This window comes from Ischnura elegans, chromosome 1 (assembly GCF_921293095.1).
Source record: "Ischnura elegans chromosome 1, ioIscEleg1.1, whole genome shotgun sequence".
NCBI classification, from domain to species: Eukaryota; Metazoa; Arthropoda; class Insecta; order Odonata; family Coenagrionidae; genus Ischnura; species Ischnura elegans.
Window position 1 is genome coordinate 119980114 of NC_060246.1, and position 18945 is coordinate 119999058.

Here is an 18945-nt window from a genome sequence, read left to right on the forward strand (position 1 = left end):
TTATTTCATTCAACAATCCATCGTCATATCAAGCGGCTGCCTATTTTTTTCCAAAACATCTTTCTACTTTGTCAAGTGTCGACTCAAAATCATTCAGCCATCACATGGGGGAAAAAATAAGAAGACAATGGAAACTAACATCATTCCAGTACCTTATCGTAAGAAATAAAGAAAGAAAATGTTGGATTTTTTCACTATTTATGTATTTTTGGGACTTATTTGATTATTCTTTTTTTTTGTCAGTGTGTAGTTATCAACTGCGAGGAAAAAGGCGGGATTTTTATTTTACTCCACCCTTGCCCACGCTTTTTCTGCCACCCTTCCCCATTCATTCGTTCATTCATTTCTGCTGGGGCTTTCGTCATTTCGTTCATCCACCCCCAATCCCCCCCCGTTCCCCACTCACCCTTTTGTCGTTTTCATTAATATCTGTCCTTCCACCCCCTCTCTCCTTCAACCCCCGCCTATCCTTTTAAAACTCAAATATAGGAAAAAAAATCCCTTATTTACGCCTCGCTCGGTTCCATTCCTTTCAACTCTTCTCTGTTTCCCCTCTCTTTCTCTGTCTCTCTGCCTACCTACTATACCTTTTAGCCCCTTTTTTATTCTCATATCCTGTATCCGCGTCGAACCACTCTTCTCGAGGGGGCAAAACTTTTGCCAAAACAGTTATTAAAAATTTTCGGCTCGGTTACTTTTGCGTTGCTTGGAGACGCTGCTCGCCCTTAAAATTTTTTTCCTCTCTCGTCACTGATACATCACTTAGGGAGACGGATGTGGGTTGTGGAGAGGGAAGGGGTTTTGCAGAGCAATTTGAAGGGGGATGAGCCGGGTTAGAGAGCGAGCAAGCCGAGGGTTGGTTTAGGGGGAGGTTTTTTTGCAAGGATTTCGTTTTTTTTATGAGGAGGAGGAATTGGGCGCGTTTCTCGTGTCGCTCTTATTCTCCTCATTTTCGTCGTCTTACAATTCTGATGCGACTGTTAGAGCAGGGGAGGAGGAGACCGTCAGTAGAGTGTGTTTTGTGTTTGAAAGAGATAAATCCTGTGTGGAGAAGATGCGCAAAGGGGAGGGAAAACAGTTGATATCTGCTTATACACTTATATCTCTGCATCTTTTTGTGTTTGGGCGCGCTGAGTTTGCGACCCCGTGGACTGGTTGAGAAATCGCGAAAATTCATTGCGGTCGGTCGTGTGGTGGTGGAAGGGGTAATCAAATTCTCCGCCGAACAGTTATGTATAAATGTAGCCTTCATTTTGGAGATCTAAATCCAATCATATTCTAAGCTTGCCTTCTCAGGTAATGTGAAATCACTGAATCATGATGAAAGTAAGCTCAATGTTTGTTTAGACTATGGGCATTATATTGGTGGTGCATTTATATTCATATGTTTCTCTGGTTGTAAACAATAATTAATTTGAGTATTAGGTATACAGAGTCATAAGACGTCAACAAGATTGCAGAAACATTAAATAACGCATTCGTTATGAATTGACTTAAAGAATTTTTATTTCGTAGGAACGAGTATGCGTTAAAATTCTTCCCTTAACTGGTTACGATAGCTTAAAATCCGACAAAAGTCTTCTAGAAAATTTTAGAGGACATAAATCTCACCATCTTGATGAAACTATTTTCCGAGCTCGGAAAAAAACTCGTAAAATTTTCAATTAAGAGCGCAATAGTTCACTAAATGCTCAAATAATTTTAGCGGAGAATAATATTGGTCGACTGCTTATCATCTGCTCAATAAGTTATCTTTCTCTCTGCATTGGTATAGGAATTACAGGCGGATTCTTTCCTACGAAATGAGACGGAATATGAAATTTATAACAACGAGAAATGCCTATGTGCAGAGAAGTGAGAGTGAAATCCATTCTTAACGCGTTCTAATAAAACTCATTCCCGAGTAACTTAAAATTTGTACATCCTGAAGTATCATCAATCAGTATCAATGGTGAAACTGGTTGCCGTATATCTTACCAAGGATCTTTGCTCACTTTATGAGCATTACGACTTACTTAAACCAATAGAAAGACACGGTGGTAATTTTGTACTCAAGTTGATCTGTCGCTTTAGTTATTTTCGGTATGCGGTTTCGGCTATTATGAGAGACTAATCTTTCCCTTGATTACAGCTTCAAACTGAATACTGTCTTGTTTAGCAGTTGTTTTGCCTAATCTAGACTTAACCTAGATTATAAGCCACGGCGCGCCGTAGCGCGAGCTTTTTCTCTGATTTCATAATATCAAGGAGGGTTCCGCTATTATCTCTGGGCCACCTTACATCGCTGGGATTTTGTGGGTTATGTCCAAGGGCTTCTTCAATTATCATCTTAAATATTTATTTAGTTAATTATAAATATATATTGTTATATCCTAGTTAAGTTTTGCATTTCAGATGATGGTTTTATAAATTTTGAGTGTTTCTTTAGACAAGATTTTCACAAATATTTTCCAATCACGAGAAACATATCGTGATGTTCTCTCTATAATACGAGATACAAGTCATGCTGCGGTAGCATGCCCTTAGTACCGCGTTTGAAGGGCTCATTCCCAGGGCGATATAGCTATTTATAGTTCTCCCTCTCGTATTTGAGTTTCCTCTTGATCGCGAGTGTCACCGCCAATGCACAATGTTCGCTTTCATCCAATCTCTCACTTTGTTTTCCGTTGCACAAACACACTCAAAATTACTGCGCAACAAGAGTCCTTTCCATCACTGTAACAGTGCACGCATATTACCTTGTCTCATAAATGGAGGAGGCTACAAATGAAAACAAAAGAGAGGAGAAAATTTCTGTCCCTCCCGGCGGTTAACTCTCGCGAAGCAATCCAGACCGAGAGAGAGACTTTGTGTTGTTTTCGCGCAAAATTAAAACCGAAGGGATCTCGTCAATGATGTTCGAGAGAAAGAGGCAATGAGAGAGAGAGATAAAAAAGATATAGCTATCGACGACGACCGCATACTGACGGAAGAAGAGAAAAAAAGAGGTGGAAAATACTGAATAAGTCGACAGAGAATCACCAATTAGGGTAATTTACCTAAAAAATATATAAAAGAGAGAAACGCACCCCATGGGACTTTTTGTGCTCTTGCGTGCATTTTTAATGAGTGTGTGTGCGTGAGCTTGCGTGCACGTGCGTTGTTTGCGTTGGTTACGCATGTGTGACGCGAGGCTTGGATCAAGGGAAGATGCCCCCCAGAGGAGATGTAAAGGTAGGACGTTGAAGAGGAGGAGGATCCGTGAAGCAGAGGTAAATAGTCGCTTTTATTCAACGTCGGTGACTAAAACTGCATTGAGTGCTTATAAAAACTTCGGAATTGTATTGTGTATGTCCATGTAACTTCCATTGATTATTCAATAAATAATAATGTTTTCACGAATTGTTTCTGTCAAAATAAAGTATTTATTTTAGCTGGACTCCAATTAGTTACACTAGTACTTTATTAAGATGTATCTATATTAATGGCATTTGTAATTCTACGCGTATACTTTTGAATAAGGTTGAGTAGATTCCAGAGATTCTTGGGCTCCGAATAGAGAATCTATCGCCTCAAGTTGATTCAGATTCCATCCATACAAGGTGGATAAACATTTTTTAAGGTTTCGTAAGAAGACTATTACTTTTTCCATATTAATCTTTTAAGCATTTTTTGATGGAGTGCCGAATACTTAGTCTCAATGTAAAAAGACGGAATTGTAAAATTTATATATATTTTATTAGGTTATTATTCATAGATTACTGAGTGGTGTACAATATGCGAAACAGGCTCATTCGTAGAGATTATTTTTTTGCGAATTAATTACTTATTGATGGATATTCTTCTGAAAAAAGAAGTAATATTATCATTTTGGAAACTTCCTGGTATGGTCACATTCGCATTTGAAGTTTTTCAGTTTCCCACCTCATGCTTTTTTTAAAATTCCTGTAGTTATTTAAAATCCACCGTAGACTTTGGGCTTTGATAACGATGATTGCTTGGGCGTAGATTACATAAAACACTGCTTTGGACGCGGAGACATCCTAAGTTAAAACGGAATGAATGCTGCAAACATTATTTATGTCGTTTTTGTAAGCAGGTAACTAATGCAGGTCGCGTCATGACCTGAGTTGTCTCATACAGCTGTAAAAATTTTCTGCTGTAAAAATAATAATAGAATTTTTCGCAAACTACGTACCCTATTTCCACACTTTTTAAGCATCAAAGGATGTCATATATATTAAAGTAAAGTTTTGTAAAAAAACTTGTGCAAAGAGCTAGAACAAAAAAAAGCTTTCAATAATGCAATGTCATAGTGGAATGGCTTCGAATAAAAAAGAAAAATTTGAAAAATTCGTGCTTCGTAGCAAAGCGAGAGGGTTAGGGGGGGGGGAGGAATGATCCTGAGGGTGCAGAGAAGATGACGGAGAGAATGGAGGGGATGGTACGGAGGGAGGAGTAGGAGGGGGTCAGAGGGGGATGGAGAGGGTAATAATACTGATACTGTATTGTATCGATGGGGTCGCTTCGCCCCGGGGGGAAGATGGAAAGGAGGAACGCCGAAGTGACTCGATCCTTTCCAAGACCGCACACGACTGTCAACATTTCTCGCAAAATCCAGTGGCGAACAGAGACCCACACTCAAATTAATTAAGCAGGAAACAAACAAATGAAGGCAGAAATCCACCTCGGTGTGCCCCACGCTTATTTTCTCCCCGGCAGCGATCCTCCGAGCGTTCGCGACGCTTTCTTCTCTCAAACCCACCCTTCCATCATCCTAGATACTCTCCCCTCCTCCTCCCGCTGTATCACCTAACTCTCTTTCACTCTACCTTTCTCCCTCCCACCAGTTTACATACCCGCGACCTCTTTCAATATTCTTTATTTACCGAACGAACAGACAACGCAAGCCCTCACCTCCCCTCACCCCTCCGCATCCCCTCTCGCTCCACAACTTCCTTCCTTTCCGGTGGTCCAATCATTTTGCTTTTTCATTCGAGAAAAAAAATGAAATTGTTAACATTTCCATTGTTATCTCTTCCTGATATTTTTTTTGATCCGTGACTCCTTTCACTCCTCGATTTTTCTGTTCCATATTTTCCATCTAGTTTATTCGCTCGTGAAACTTTTTGTTTGTTTAAATTCCTGCCCCAACACACAAGAATCGAATTAAATTTGATTGAAATCTATCGATTGTCTATATTCCTAAGCATTCAAGGCTTAGAGTACCATTAATTTTCAATTTATTATTCTTCATTTCATATTTTTTGATCGACGGAAATTAATCCGTTCTTTAATCTGTATGAATTCAAAATTCACCTGGTTGGTAAAGTAGGTATTCACAGTTATAAACTCCGCTAGCGTAGTTTTATATGTAAAAAAATTGTGCATGTGAAAGACGGTATTTTGATCATGTTTTTGCACCTCGATAAATATTTCAGGACATTGATGGCTCGGGTCAGACCGGCGCGGCGTGCGAATTTTAAAACTTCTTATGCAGTAGGTGTACATTTTTCATGATGAGCTGAAAATGAGACCAGGCTCTTTTGCGCGGAATAAAAACTTCGGTGAAGTATTTTTTTCAACGAGCACTCATTTTCCAGCTCTCAATATACTATCATATTAATGAAAATTTTTTATTGATCATTAGATGCATTGAAAACTTAGCAGTAGGAATGCATCCAAGAAAGTGGATTGTTATCTGCAATCATAATATGTATCGCTTTTCCTCTAATTTATTGAAAATCTCTGGCTGTGTTTCTCGTCTGTTGAAGGCTGTTTATGACCGAAGAGGTGGTAGAATGCAACAAGCTGCCCTTTTCATAATTGTCACCATAGAACACGTGCCTATCATATCTTATGTTCATATGTTTTACTTGAAAAAAGTAAAGCTTAGAAAATATATCTTATTTTGTCGAGGTGAATTTAAGGGTTGTAAGATACCACAGAATTGTAGGAATTAGTAGGGACGAAATGCAATTGATAGATTGCCATTTAAGTTTATGGTACAGTGTGGGTAAATACTGGACACATAGTAATACATTAGTGTACACTGTTTTCTTAGTTCCCTTAGAGCGATAAATGGTGAATTTCTTGGAATGCCCAAAATTCCACAGGGATATAAGTGACTAAGGGCAATTGCAACAGGTAAAAAGTGGATTAAATACATTAGCAGTCTCTTTTTTAAGAGAGGGAGAGTTCATACGTATTTTTATGCACAATAAACATTATCCCAGGTTTAAGTTTGCTTATTAATTAATTTAGCCATTTTCACGAGTAACCAAGTTGTTCAAGTAGCAATGGATGTTATTCTTCTAGAAGCTCGAGGATGAGAAACAGAGAAATATTAAATAATTGGGAGAGCAATGATAGAAAAAAGTTATGCTCTGGGCAGAAAACAGGTTCAATCGTTTTTTATGAAAAGAGCAGTATTGTTTACATTTTAAACGGAAACATTTTGCCGTTACATCAAACGTTGTAGCAAAGCAGAGGAGTTCTTCTCCACTCGAAGTATGCACATTAGGCAACCCTCAAATTACAAAGTTTGACAACTCGCGTTTGTTACAGTGACAACAATTTTGAAAGTCACTTTCCGAAATGTTTTACATAGTTAACTAATTGACCGTCGAAGAGTAGCACTTTATCTGATAATGCCATAGAAATTTGACATTTGTCAAATGAAAGTTTTACAGTTTACAATAAAATTATCATACTTAGTTCTTTTATACATATAATTTAAGTTTTTAATTCTTGGTTTTTGTCATTTTTAATGCATGGAACATTTAAGTAAATTCATATTCGTTTGGAATTCTAGAAATTATGCCGTGAAATGAGCTTTTCAGATTAGCATAGGATTTAATTTTGAGTGCAGGTATTGTGAAGACAATATTTATATTAATTCCCTAAAATGAAACCAGGTATGTGACTTTTTTCCATGAAATGCCATATTAGAATCATTAGAGCAGATGAGCCGTTACTTAAGAGTAATAAGATCTTTTTACGCAAGTTATTTATGATGTTTATCACAATTATTCCAGTTCTTTACACGGAAATTGAAAATATTGATTTTTTTGTATACTTTCGGAAATATATAAAATGCCTGTAGATGCTTGTAATTTAAGGGAATAATGATGATGAAAATGAAGAAGGCTTAGAGTAATGGGAACTTTTAAAATTGAGTTCATCTAGGCAAAATATTCTCTGCTGGATGACTTTGAGGAAGGATACCCTAAGAGAAAAACACTCGTGCTCCATGAATCTTGGCGTTGTCTTTTTATATTTATCTTTACCTAAAACTCCAGTAACATTTTCCTAAAACGGAAATCATTTGCTTAAAGAGCAAGAACAGGCTTGATCTTAGCATTTTATTGAAATCCATTGAAATTGTTATTTTTAATTAAATTTCCGACCAAACGAGTAAACTTTGCCAATTCGAACTTTTTCAAATTAGTTTCACAGAGAAAGTCGCCGACAAATTTTGACACACGCTGAACGCGTTGGAGATATAAACTCATTCCATTCATTGAAATGACGTGGTTGACAGCCAAATTTCATTAAACGCACTAATATTCAGGCGAGCCTTTAATAGGATGTTGCGTCATGCATACGGATTTGGATTTCAAAACTACCGCTTTGTATTGCATGGGCCAGTGCATATGAATGAATGCATGAAAAGGATGATTAAATTGCTCTCACTGCTTGCCTATGCGCGGAAAGTGATAAAATTCTTGAAAATGTATCAAAAGGGAATGTGGATGCTCCAAAGAATTAGGTATAGCGTGCCGAGGCCATTTTCCTGATATTCTTTATCATCATGCCTTTGTAACATGCTCTTTTATGGTGACTATGTAATCATGAGTTTGTTTTTATTTTCTATAGGGTAAGTGCTCTTTATGAGGTCGAAAAGATATCCCTCTAAATTCTGCCCTTAAAAACACTTCCCTTCTTTCCTTTTTTGGAGATAGGCTACTATGTTTATCTGAATAAACGCCTGAATTATACACTCATTAATTTTCTGCATACCTGTCTTTGAATGAAAGGTAGAGTATCTCGGTGGCTGCAATTTTTAAGAACCTCCTCGCTTATTTTATCCTGCCTATTTCTTTTCTTCCAGGTTTCATTTTGGGCAACTTTTACATGATTTTAAGAGGCTCAACTGCCATCGACATCAAGAATTTGGAACAAATACCACTTTTACAGTTTCCATACCGAAAAAATTGGTTGGAATTGATAAGGTATTTATTATCCTATTCATTTATCTGATTTAATCTGATAACCAATGAAACGCAGAAAAAAGTGTTCTCATTGCTACCTCTGATATCAATATTTACTCCATCGCTCTCTGCATAGACGAGGAAAGGGCTTGGAATGGGTAAATATTTTCTCATATTACCAAATTGTTGAGTTTTGTGGAGGTATGTATCAGCGCCGAACGGGAAAGCGACTGATTTCAACTCTGAACTCATCATCCATAAATGCCTGTGTGCTTTTTAAATATTTGGCCAACCTTGGCTCGTCTATGAAATATAAAAAAAACCGTGAAGTAGGTATTCCGTTGGATACAATAGTGAAGTATGCAATTGGGCCTGTTTAGTTCAAATATGAGTAACAAATAATGAGTGATTGCGTGCCGTGTTAACACAAAGAAATTCCATGAATGCAGCTTTACCTCTTTTCTATTGATTCTATTTTAGAGAATTTAATTTTTCAAACACAGTTTACGATCTATAGAAAAATTATCGCTTGAATTTATCGTAAAGCATGGCGAGCAAGAAATATGAGACTCGATATAAAAGTAGGGTGGGAAAAAGTTGAGGAAATTCAACTATTTGGGTGGCACATTAGAGTAACGGATACAGGGAATAGCTACGACTCAATTTATGTTTCATAACCCTAAGTGAAACATATGAAAAATAATATTTTGCTTCTAAGATTAAATTTCCATATATTTATCTGTACATCTGCTGTTGTAAGGGAGCTTTAGTTCAATACCCTCTATTTATATTCATTTTGCTTTGAGTAAAGCTTTAAAATTGTGTGTAAATATGATACCGATTAAATAAAATAAATTACGATAAGCGCTGGAATGTATACAAAGATCAAATTATTAAACACGTCAAAATGATTCCCTTTACTGATATTTAAATTATTTTGAAATACTTTACTCCAGGTTCTTATCATTCTCCTGAGTTAGTAAATGGGAATGTGAGGTGAAAGAAAAGAATAATAATCAATCTCCTGTAAAAGTGATGTCAAACAAAGGAGTTCGACAGAATAAAAAAAACATCATACCGTCCCAAGCCTTTTTTAAATTATAAGCTTGTAATTAAGTTAAAATGTTAATTACTTGGCTATGTTGCCATTAATTATCCACGTAATACTAATTTTATTTAATTTTATAGGGCTGGAAAGTGAAATTATTTTGAGAGAACCTAGAAATTTTTCCTAAAATCCAATTTTTCCTCCTCTAAATAAAAGTAAATGTACGTTCTTAACATATAATAGAGTCGTTAACATAAAAGCAACGTGCCAAACTTCATGTTGGATTAACTCCCTGGCTGTTAATTTGCAGGATTTCGTCACTCTCAGTGAGAGAGTGATTGGATGATTGAAATTAGAAGCACGCGAGTGGACGACTGCATAACACCTAAACGGAAAATGGTGGAATGACTAACTGCTTTGTGAATAACTATTCCATTATCATGAAAATCCTTGAAAACTACGTTTATGATTAATGTATGAAGCTGCCTCATTGTCAGCCAGCAAAGCCATTCAATATGTTCTACTACATGCGCCACCAAATTCGTGATTAATGCTTGGCATTCGCACGCAATAATGATAAGACTACAGAGTGAAAATGAAAATATCGATTAACTGGTAGAACACAAAAGAATGGAGGACATCGCGCTTGGAAAGTTCATAATAGGTCCATAGTCACTCTTTGCTAATCGCAGATGTCAAGAGCCGATTGTTTTACTGCCTTTTTCCTAATCGGAACTCACAAAATAGGTTGTTCTTCTCTGCAACGGTCATGAAATATTACGATTAAAATGGCAATGAATATTTTTCACTGGCCCTTCAGTTTAAGGTAGGTTTGATTCCAATTGCTATGCTGTTGCAGTAAATTCTTCGTCGATACATATTTCATAATTTGTGCATACAACGTTTCAGAAATATTTAAATGGAATTTTATGAAGAATTCTTAGTAGGTTAGTTAAGTGCTTCGTAAATAATCATATCTTTTCGCAATTTATAATGCCTGGGCAAAAGAGAAAATAAAAATTTGTAATGCCATGTACTGTGTATGAAGAAGGACATCTCTTACCTGTAGTAGATAAATAATCGTCTTCAAAAATAAGGTGACTTTGCGATGAATTTCCAATAATTCTTCCAAGTCTTCTCTAGACATTTTCCTTCTGCATCGCCTTAAATAACGGATTAGCAATCTGGTATTTATGAATGAAAACAAGACATTAGAAACTCATTAATAGCAGAGTTATTAATATTTTATAAGTATTTTGTTAAGATACGCTTACGTCGATTTTTAAATTGTAATTATTCTATCGTTATTAATGAAGATGTTAGAGTCGACTATTTTTTTAGATAGTCATTTTTACCGAGGAAAATTAATGGGTCAAAAAAAGAAATGATAAAATACATTCGATACTAATGTGCAATTGAACTAGCTTAGGCAAAGAATTTCTCTGATGAAAGTGTATAGTATATAATTATGATACTTTTCATATGCACATAGAAGTCACAAATGCATTTCCCTAGTGAAAACATACTTTTATTTTCCTCAGACGGCCGACGTGTCATTGCTCTATCCATTTGCCATGTTTCGTTTCCTCCCTCCAGGTTAATCTTTTCTATTATCACTGCCTTTAGCGTCTTTTTTCATGTGAATCTTTTTTCAGTGCACAGCGTTTCCGTAGAAGCTTCACCCTCTTTATCTATCCGAATGACTTCTTTTCTTCATCCATCATGTTGAGCGCATCTTTATTTATTTTTTTCCTCGTCCATCCGATCACTGTCATCGTTGCACTTAAATTAATCACATTAGACGTTTGGAGCTCATTCTCATCGTACTACTTCAGGGTACTAGTAAATACAACATAGCGCAATTGATCTCCATGAGAGTCCTCCACAGTCCTCCATGCCTAAGACCCCTCCTCTATTTGAAATTGCCTTGAAACTTCCATTCCTAGATAGAAATCTTTTTTTACATCGCTGATGTTCTTCCTTATAATTCACTTCTGTTTCATAGTTTATCTAAACCTATAAGGTTTTTGTATGGTGCTCGAGGATATAAAACACCTTATACCTTTGGCTAACACTATTATATCTGTCTGTGTGCTTCAATCTCTGAAATCAATATCATTATTTTCGAAAGCACCGCAAATTAAAAAAAAGAATTTTTTAAAATCCTTATTAGGCGAGCCATTTTTATGATCATTATAACCAAGTACATATTTTCACCACTTATTAAATGTTTGACGTCATTATTCGATTGATATTTTATAGCTAACATATGTTTCCCTCCTCACTCGTGATAAAAAACCTATATTATTAAAGTAAAAAACAAAAAAACACACATTGTTAATAATAAACATTTTGTGAAAATAGAACAAAACATTCCCGCTTAAGGTCAAGCCGAAAATCAAGTTTCTCTCGATTGAAGCCTTATATGACTCAGGGGGATCTCGAAATTCACCGGAATATACTTGCGAGAGAGATAAACGCGATTTACGCCAATGCCGCCGTAATCCTCGTCTTGCGTTTCATCTGCTCTGCCTATGCCGTTTCGCCCCCGTTGAGTCACTGCTGCACCCATATGTCGGGCGAGGGTGGCCGTCGGTCCGCATCGCTGGCTACCTGGAATTTGCCGGTCGTTATCTCGTTTCGATCGAGTGTTTAGTGGCTTCGACTGAGCCCGTCCTGAGCTGGGAGATTGAGTGCGGTGTAGGAGGGTGGAAGGGAGGAGGCTGTGTAGGGTATGTGATGGGGGTCACCAATGAATACGCCTACCCCCGAATACACGCTACACGCCTTGCCACCCGGACGACACAAAACGGAGTTACAACGCCCCCGTACACACGGCCGGCGACATCCCCATACGGTCCGGCCAACCCTTTGTTCGACACGCTGGCCACCCCTTAACCTCCAGCCCCTTGCACGATCGCTCCCTGTCATCCTCTCCTACATCTGTGCCTCAGAAGGACGCCTTCCAATTCACCCTAAAGGAACCATCCACCTTTGCAGGGTTTATACTGGTCAGAGAAGTAAAAACCGGGATTTGAAGTGAGGGAAATATCGGAGAAATTAGATTTTGGCTGAGGAAAACTTCAGAAGCGCTGCATAGATGTGAAAATCGTAGTTGAACGTGCTAAGTATTGCTGAGTTGGGGGGGCCAGGTGGGCGTATTGCTTCGCTTGGAATCAGTAAATGAGTGAGAAAAAGGCAAAGATGAGGTCATTGGAGAAAAATATGGCTGATCTGTAGCCCAGGAGGGTTGAGTTTGTCACTGAAAAGGATTAAAAAAATAAGTGAAAACGATGACCAGATAGCTAAATTAATGATACGTCAAGGATAATGTTTCGTTTTCTGATGATTTTTGTGATTTTAGACTATCTTAGAGAATTCAGTTTTACTGGAATATGTCAAAATCGTGGAGTAGATAAATTTTATTTCAGAATGAGCCTTATTTCATATTTCTTCAAAATACGAGGCCATCCAGAAAGTAAGTTACGTTTTTCTTTTTTAAATCGAGTTTTTATTGAAAAAAATTCAAACTTGCAGGAAATGTTTTTGACAATATGTATTATTTTTCCACGTAATCTTCAGAGACCTCAATACACTTCGTATACCGAGAAATCAGCTTTGAAATCCCCTCCTCATAGAAGCTTCCCGCCACCACCTTGGTCCAGTTGGTGATTGTTTCTTTCACTTCCTCGTCACTTGTGAAACGTTCTCCAGCTAATCCCTCTTTCATTTTGGTGAACAGATGAAAGTCTGAAGGGGCCAAGTCGGGACTGTAAGGTGGATGGGTCAGAACATCCCAACCGAACTGATCCAAAAGTTCCGTAGTGGATCGAGCGACGTGAGGCCTTGCATTGTCGTGGAGAAGGCACACATCAGAGGTCAGCATTCCTCTTCTCTTGTTTTGGATTGCCCGACGAAGCTTCTTCAGAGTCTCACAATACCGGGAGGCGTTAATTGTTTCTCCTTGAGGCAAGAAATCAATCAGGAGTATCCCTTTTTGGTCCCAGAAAACAGAGGCCATGATCTTCCTGGTGGACTTGACAACTTTGAATTTTTTCGCACTTGGGGAGGTGGTGTGTTTCCACTGCATGGATTGTCTTTTGTTCTCTGGGGTATAGTGCAACACCCAGGTTTCATCTCCAGTAACTATGGACTTGAGAAAAGGATCCCCTTCCATTCTGTAGCGGCCCAAAAATTCACGAGCTGCAGCCACTCGTTGTGACTTGTGTTCGGGCGTCAGCTCTCTCGGAACCCGTCGGGCGCAAACTTTTCGAAAATCGAGTTTTTCCGAGACAATGTCATGAATGATGGATCGTGAGATCTCAGGGAAACACTCATGGAGTTCGTCCACAGTGGAACGGCGATCTTCGCGTTCAGCACTGTTGACTTTTGCCACAAGTTCGTCCGTGACTACTGAGGGTCTGCCTCTTCCACTTTCGGCCTCAAGTGAATGTCTTCCCGCCTTAAATTCACGAACCCATCTCCTCACCATTGATCCACTCATTACACCCTCTCCATACACAGAAACAAGCTGTTGATGAATTTCAACCGATTTGAAACCACGGGCATGAAGAAATTGAATCACTCCGCGCACAACAACTCGAGACGGAACAGGCACCGAGGTGGCGGGACGCGACGTCGAGGACTCCATTTCAACGAGTTACTGTGACTCTGTTTTCAAGGCTACTGAGCCTATCTCCCTCTCATTCTATTCAGAAGATTCCCCTCTTTTGTACAATGTAGCCACATTTGTCAAAAAGTGCCTCTAGCGATCTACACACCAAAACGTAACTTACTTTCTGGATGGCCCTCGTACATATCCACACACCAGTACTTAGCCATTCATTTTAAGTCAGGGTAAAAGTAGGACTGGAAATCAGGGAAGAGTCACATTGAAAATGTGCAGTTGGGAAAACCTGCGTGATTGGTAAGCACTCAAGAGTCAGGTTAAGGTGAGAGCGTGCTTGTGGGTAATATTTCTGAATACGGTGACAGCGTGGTACAAAGAACGTGCAGCTCAAATGGACTCCTCAAACTTCGGAAATAGTCTTCCATGCTCAGGTTCACGTATGTGGACCACAGTCTGCGATTTTTTTCTTTTTTTCTACCACGAATATTGCAGTAGAGGAATCTTGATTCGGGAACTGGATGTGCTGTCACCATTCGCACTTTAAATGGGTGTAGTAAAAAGTCGCCTCTCGCGTCGCGTTCAGTGAAGTTATCGGAACGTCACGGGGAAATGAGCAACAATTAGTGCTGTAATAACAAACTTTTTATATGCATATTTTATATATATTGGATTTATAAGTTTTCAATACTAGGCCACGGACGTGCAATTACGATACGGTGAATACGGATCATTCATCCCCACTATGCGGACGAAAATCGGTTCGCATACACCCTAAGTGGCAACATAAATAGAGCCAATACGGGAAGGGCTTCGTCCTCCTTTATGCAGTTCTTGTGGTTGCCATTGAGATCTTAGTGTATTTAAGATGAATTTCATTGAAACCCTCATTCTTCTTCTCCGTGAGTATTAATTAAATGAAAATAATATTTCTTGCCGAAATAAAATAGGTGCAGACATAGACATCCTAGTAGGAATAATCTAAACAGAACCATGAAATCCATTATTTGGTTACTGATTTTGCCATTTCAACCTTGATCGTATGAGTAGTAGCCGAAAATGTCTCCTGTTCATGCTTACTGTGTATTCTGTGCGTGCTGAAATGCACGAATCTAGGTTACGGCCCGCTGCAAATTTAACCTCTCTAAATAAACGTTATAACAGACCGAGTCAATCAGAAAGTGAAGATGATTATTTGTTAGGTTCGAAGATTTTTGCGGCGATGATCAAATGACCTCTGTATTTTCTTTGCGTTCTTGCCTCGTTCGTTTCCTTTTGTTGACAAAAGCCAACGAACGCGGTAAGAACCCGTAGAAAATGCAGAGATCATCAGGGTGATTAGTTTTTTATGAATGTAAAACCCTGCACGTATGACTCATTCTCGATGCGATTGGATGGACTTTAATTTTTCCCAACGCGAAGTGTATCTAGTGGCACGCAGGGAGAATATTTTCAAAGCACTGCATGAAACGAGTGACTTTTTACGTAGACCAATGATGAAGCTCGCCGCGAAAAAATATTTGGCTAAGCCTGGATTCGAATATTTCGAACTTCATCCCGGTGTTTATAAATGAGAATATTTTCCTTAGCTTCCCACGGCATTCGCAGTGTGGTAGGCTTAAATCGTATGAGTGGCGACGATGAGGACTGGGTCGGAGAGGGAGAGTGTAAGGGTTTGTGGGAGGTTGGCATTGGTGGACACCCTTATCTGCGAATGCGGGGATTAGCGATGGCTTCCTTGTGCCGCCCTACCTCCCTACCTCCCCGGCGGCGTAGCCTAGCGTCGCCCCTTGGACCATCGGCTATGTGTGTGGGCGAGTGAGGGAGACGACCAAGTGGAAATCGTTAGCGGCCGCCGCCCAGACCAGCGGCCAGTTAATCTTTCAGCTCTCCGTAGTATTTCCTCCCCCGCTCCCGCCCTTTCGCAGAATCTCTGTGGAAAGGGCGCCACCCCCCGAGGATCGTTTATTGCGGTCGTGACAGCGGGGGTCCGATTGATATAAGTGGGGGAGAAAGAGGATATGACTGCTACGATGGGAGGCTGACTTCTAGGCGGTTTCGCTTCGGGGTGCCCCCAGCAGCGATTAGCTCTTCGAGCATCATTATTGTCTCGGAATGATATAATAGGTCACGGTTCATTTCAGTTCAGCTTATTGTTCATGTGATGAGCGTAAGGCATAATTATTGTTTATTATGTTTTAACACTAATATTACCTGCTCCTCATATCCAATCCCTTACTCCAGCGCTGGGAATTTTTCCCAAATTTTAGAAATATCTAGTAGTTTTACTATAATGCATAGAAAGTAGAAATAAAAACTTCAATACCTAATGCTATACCAAGTAGTGTATTTTCTATGCGCTAACTTGTCTAAAGAAAAATTCTAGATAAATATCCGACAGTGTTATTACAGCGGCAACATAAAAGAAGATCAAATTCAAACAGACATAAAATTACGTTGCCAGCAGTTCTACGAAGTTTCGCGAGGGCTAAAGTTTATTTTTTATTTTAAATTTTTTATATTTGCTTTTGTGCGATATTATCAGATGTGATTAATGTCATCCAGCCCAGAAGAAGCGTAAGGAAAATATTCATATTGTCGAAATATATTTATTGTTACTGAGGCATGAATTTCCTTTTTTGCCTTACAACAAACCTTTACCTGCTATTCATTCATTTTAAATAATTATAATTACATCTATGAGAACTTATCCAGCTATGCTCAACTTAATGAATTTCATATTTTCCAATAAGTAGGACTTCGAAGAGAGAAATCTAATTTTACTCTTAAACCTTGGATTTGGATTTATTTTAATACTATATCGCCTTAGCAGTCGCGACAGAGACTGTTGATAAACAGTTATAGTTTTATTTTGTGCCAGAATGACTGTAAGACCTCAATCAAAATAATTCTCCCAGTCTTCATATAGTGAGTGTTCTAGTTGAGGAAAGAATTCTTTGTTATGAAGGAACTTTTTACTGTGGTGCATTTTTATTTTGCATATATTTAACATAGTTCAAGTGTGTTGTGATAGACTGTATTTCCTGTTTCCCATTCTTAATCGTAGGGCCAAATTGTAACAATCCTAAATATTCTCCACTTTTTTATATTACATAGGTAAGTAATTAATCCTAAATGTTTTGTAGATGGCAAGGTGAAAAACCACATTTTAAATCCTTACTAGATTTAATGGCAGTGGGTCAAGTGACCTAACGTGCGATACTCACGATAAGGCACATGCTTATATATCCATCCTGAAACTTTCTTCTGTTCGGAGAGGCGGGGTCGAGGGGCTAGGTGTGCTGCGACTTCCAGTTGGTTTCAGTCCTTGAGAAACCGGAAGACAGGTCAAAAAGTATGAAGTGAAAGCATTGAAAATTACTCATGAAATTTGTTCATGTTCTGGTGTTAGATCCAATTTATATTTTTGCGTATGCTCCTGCATACAGTACTGAAAGGAACGATTACTTAGAATTTAAATTATCCTCTCGTTTTGCCACGGCTCCTAATAACGAAATTCTTGCGTCATATAGGTAATTTCATACGACCTGAAGTACCAAGCCGGTTCAATGTAATCCCATTAATTTCACATTATGCTCAGATGAGCAATCTCTAAGCTCGAAAATTACCTAGCGTACTTAGCCGAATTACTGCTTTATCTACGATTAACATGGGATAAGCTAGAGCGGCTCTGGTGTTAATAACGCATGATTTACGTTTATTTTCAGGATGCTTTTACTCTAGCATGGTTATATAATTTAAAAGGTACAGGATTTTTATTTGTTTAATCTTCCAATGAAGTTCCAATCTTATGTGGGCAACTATGACTATAAATAATAATTTTCACATTCATCAAAACTATATTAACACTGCTATATTTTGAATAGTGGTGTCATAGAGCTAATAATAGCTTAGCATAGAATTAATTTGGAATGACCTGAATAAGTGGATAATCAAACTGTATTAAAGCTATCTAGAATACCACGGCTTCAAAAATTTATCGGTGTCCCCATTTTAGTAATGATTTTACAAGATAAGGACTAAATAAATGTACTTTGCAATTATATATTTATCGCTTGTTGCTCTCAAAATAATACAGAATATCTGTTTTTATTTAAACTTTCTTTGCTTTATTTAAAGGTTAAGGGGAAGAAAATATATTCCATTTTTCTGCTCTGGACTATCCATATTTAGGACCAATATGTTATCCGCCAGATATCTACTGGCCATTATATTCTCATATGTTTATGAAAACATAATTTTAAAACTTATCTTTTTGCTGTGCTTTATACATCGCTGTTGGCATAAGTTTGGCTTTCTATGCCATGGTATGAGTGACGCAAACTTTTTCATGGAATTAATTAACGTATCTCTTGATCACTAACAGTATGTATTACATATGCTTTTATCTATCTTGAGAGCTAACCAATAAGGATGCGTGGCAGATTTTTTCCCAGTTTTTTTCTTAAATTCATAATCCTGAAGGGGATAGTAAACGTGTGGAAACTTTGACGAGGAATTGAATGTATATTTTTACTGACCAACTCTCAAGAAAGACAAAAACACATGAGCTTAATGGAATATTTTTGACGATTCATTTAATTCCAGTTCATAATTCATCGGCTGCGAAAACTGAATGGGATTTCAACGTTTAGGAAAGGAGTTGGAAGGAATGAAATGACTATCGCTTAGTTTACTCCGTAATCGACGACGTAATACTGCCTTCGATCTCAACGCTTGAATTCGCCTCACTCAAGGAAGGTCGGAGAAATATAATGACCTCGTAATTCGTCATTTCGGACTTGGGAGAGCGCGACAAGAACAAGTCTATACAATGAAGGGCGGTGTTGAACAGGCCCTCCGAAAGTTTCCCCACGACGCGGAATAAATCTCTCTGCTCGTATAAACTCCTCTTGGACGACAGGCGCAAACGTAAGGAAATGGCGGTTGTACGTGGAGAGTGAGTTTTAGGGCGAAAGGGGTGAGATAGGGTTAAGAGGGGGAGGAGGGAGGGTTGAAAGATAAGTGAAGGAGCGAACGGCGGGGGAGGATGGGCGAATGCGAACTGTTTTGCCTCG

General features: G+C 38.4%; 1 long non-coding RNA gene across 1 annotated transcript in view; it reads left to right on the forward strand.

Annotated features, from left to right (window-relative positions):
- LOC124153522 overlaps window positions 1-18945 on the forward strand; it is a 388339-nt gene that overhangs the window by 187528 nt on the left and 181866 nt on the right. The window contains exon 2 of the long non-coding RNA XR_006863675.1: window positions 8093-8213. This is a non-coding gene — a long non-coding RNA (uncharacterized LOC124153522). The remainder of the gene's footprint in view (window positions 1-8092; window positions 8214-18945) is intronic.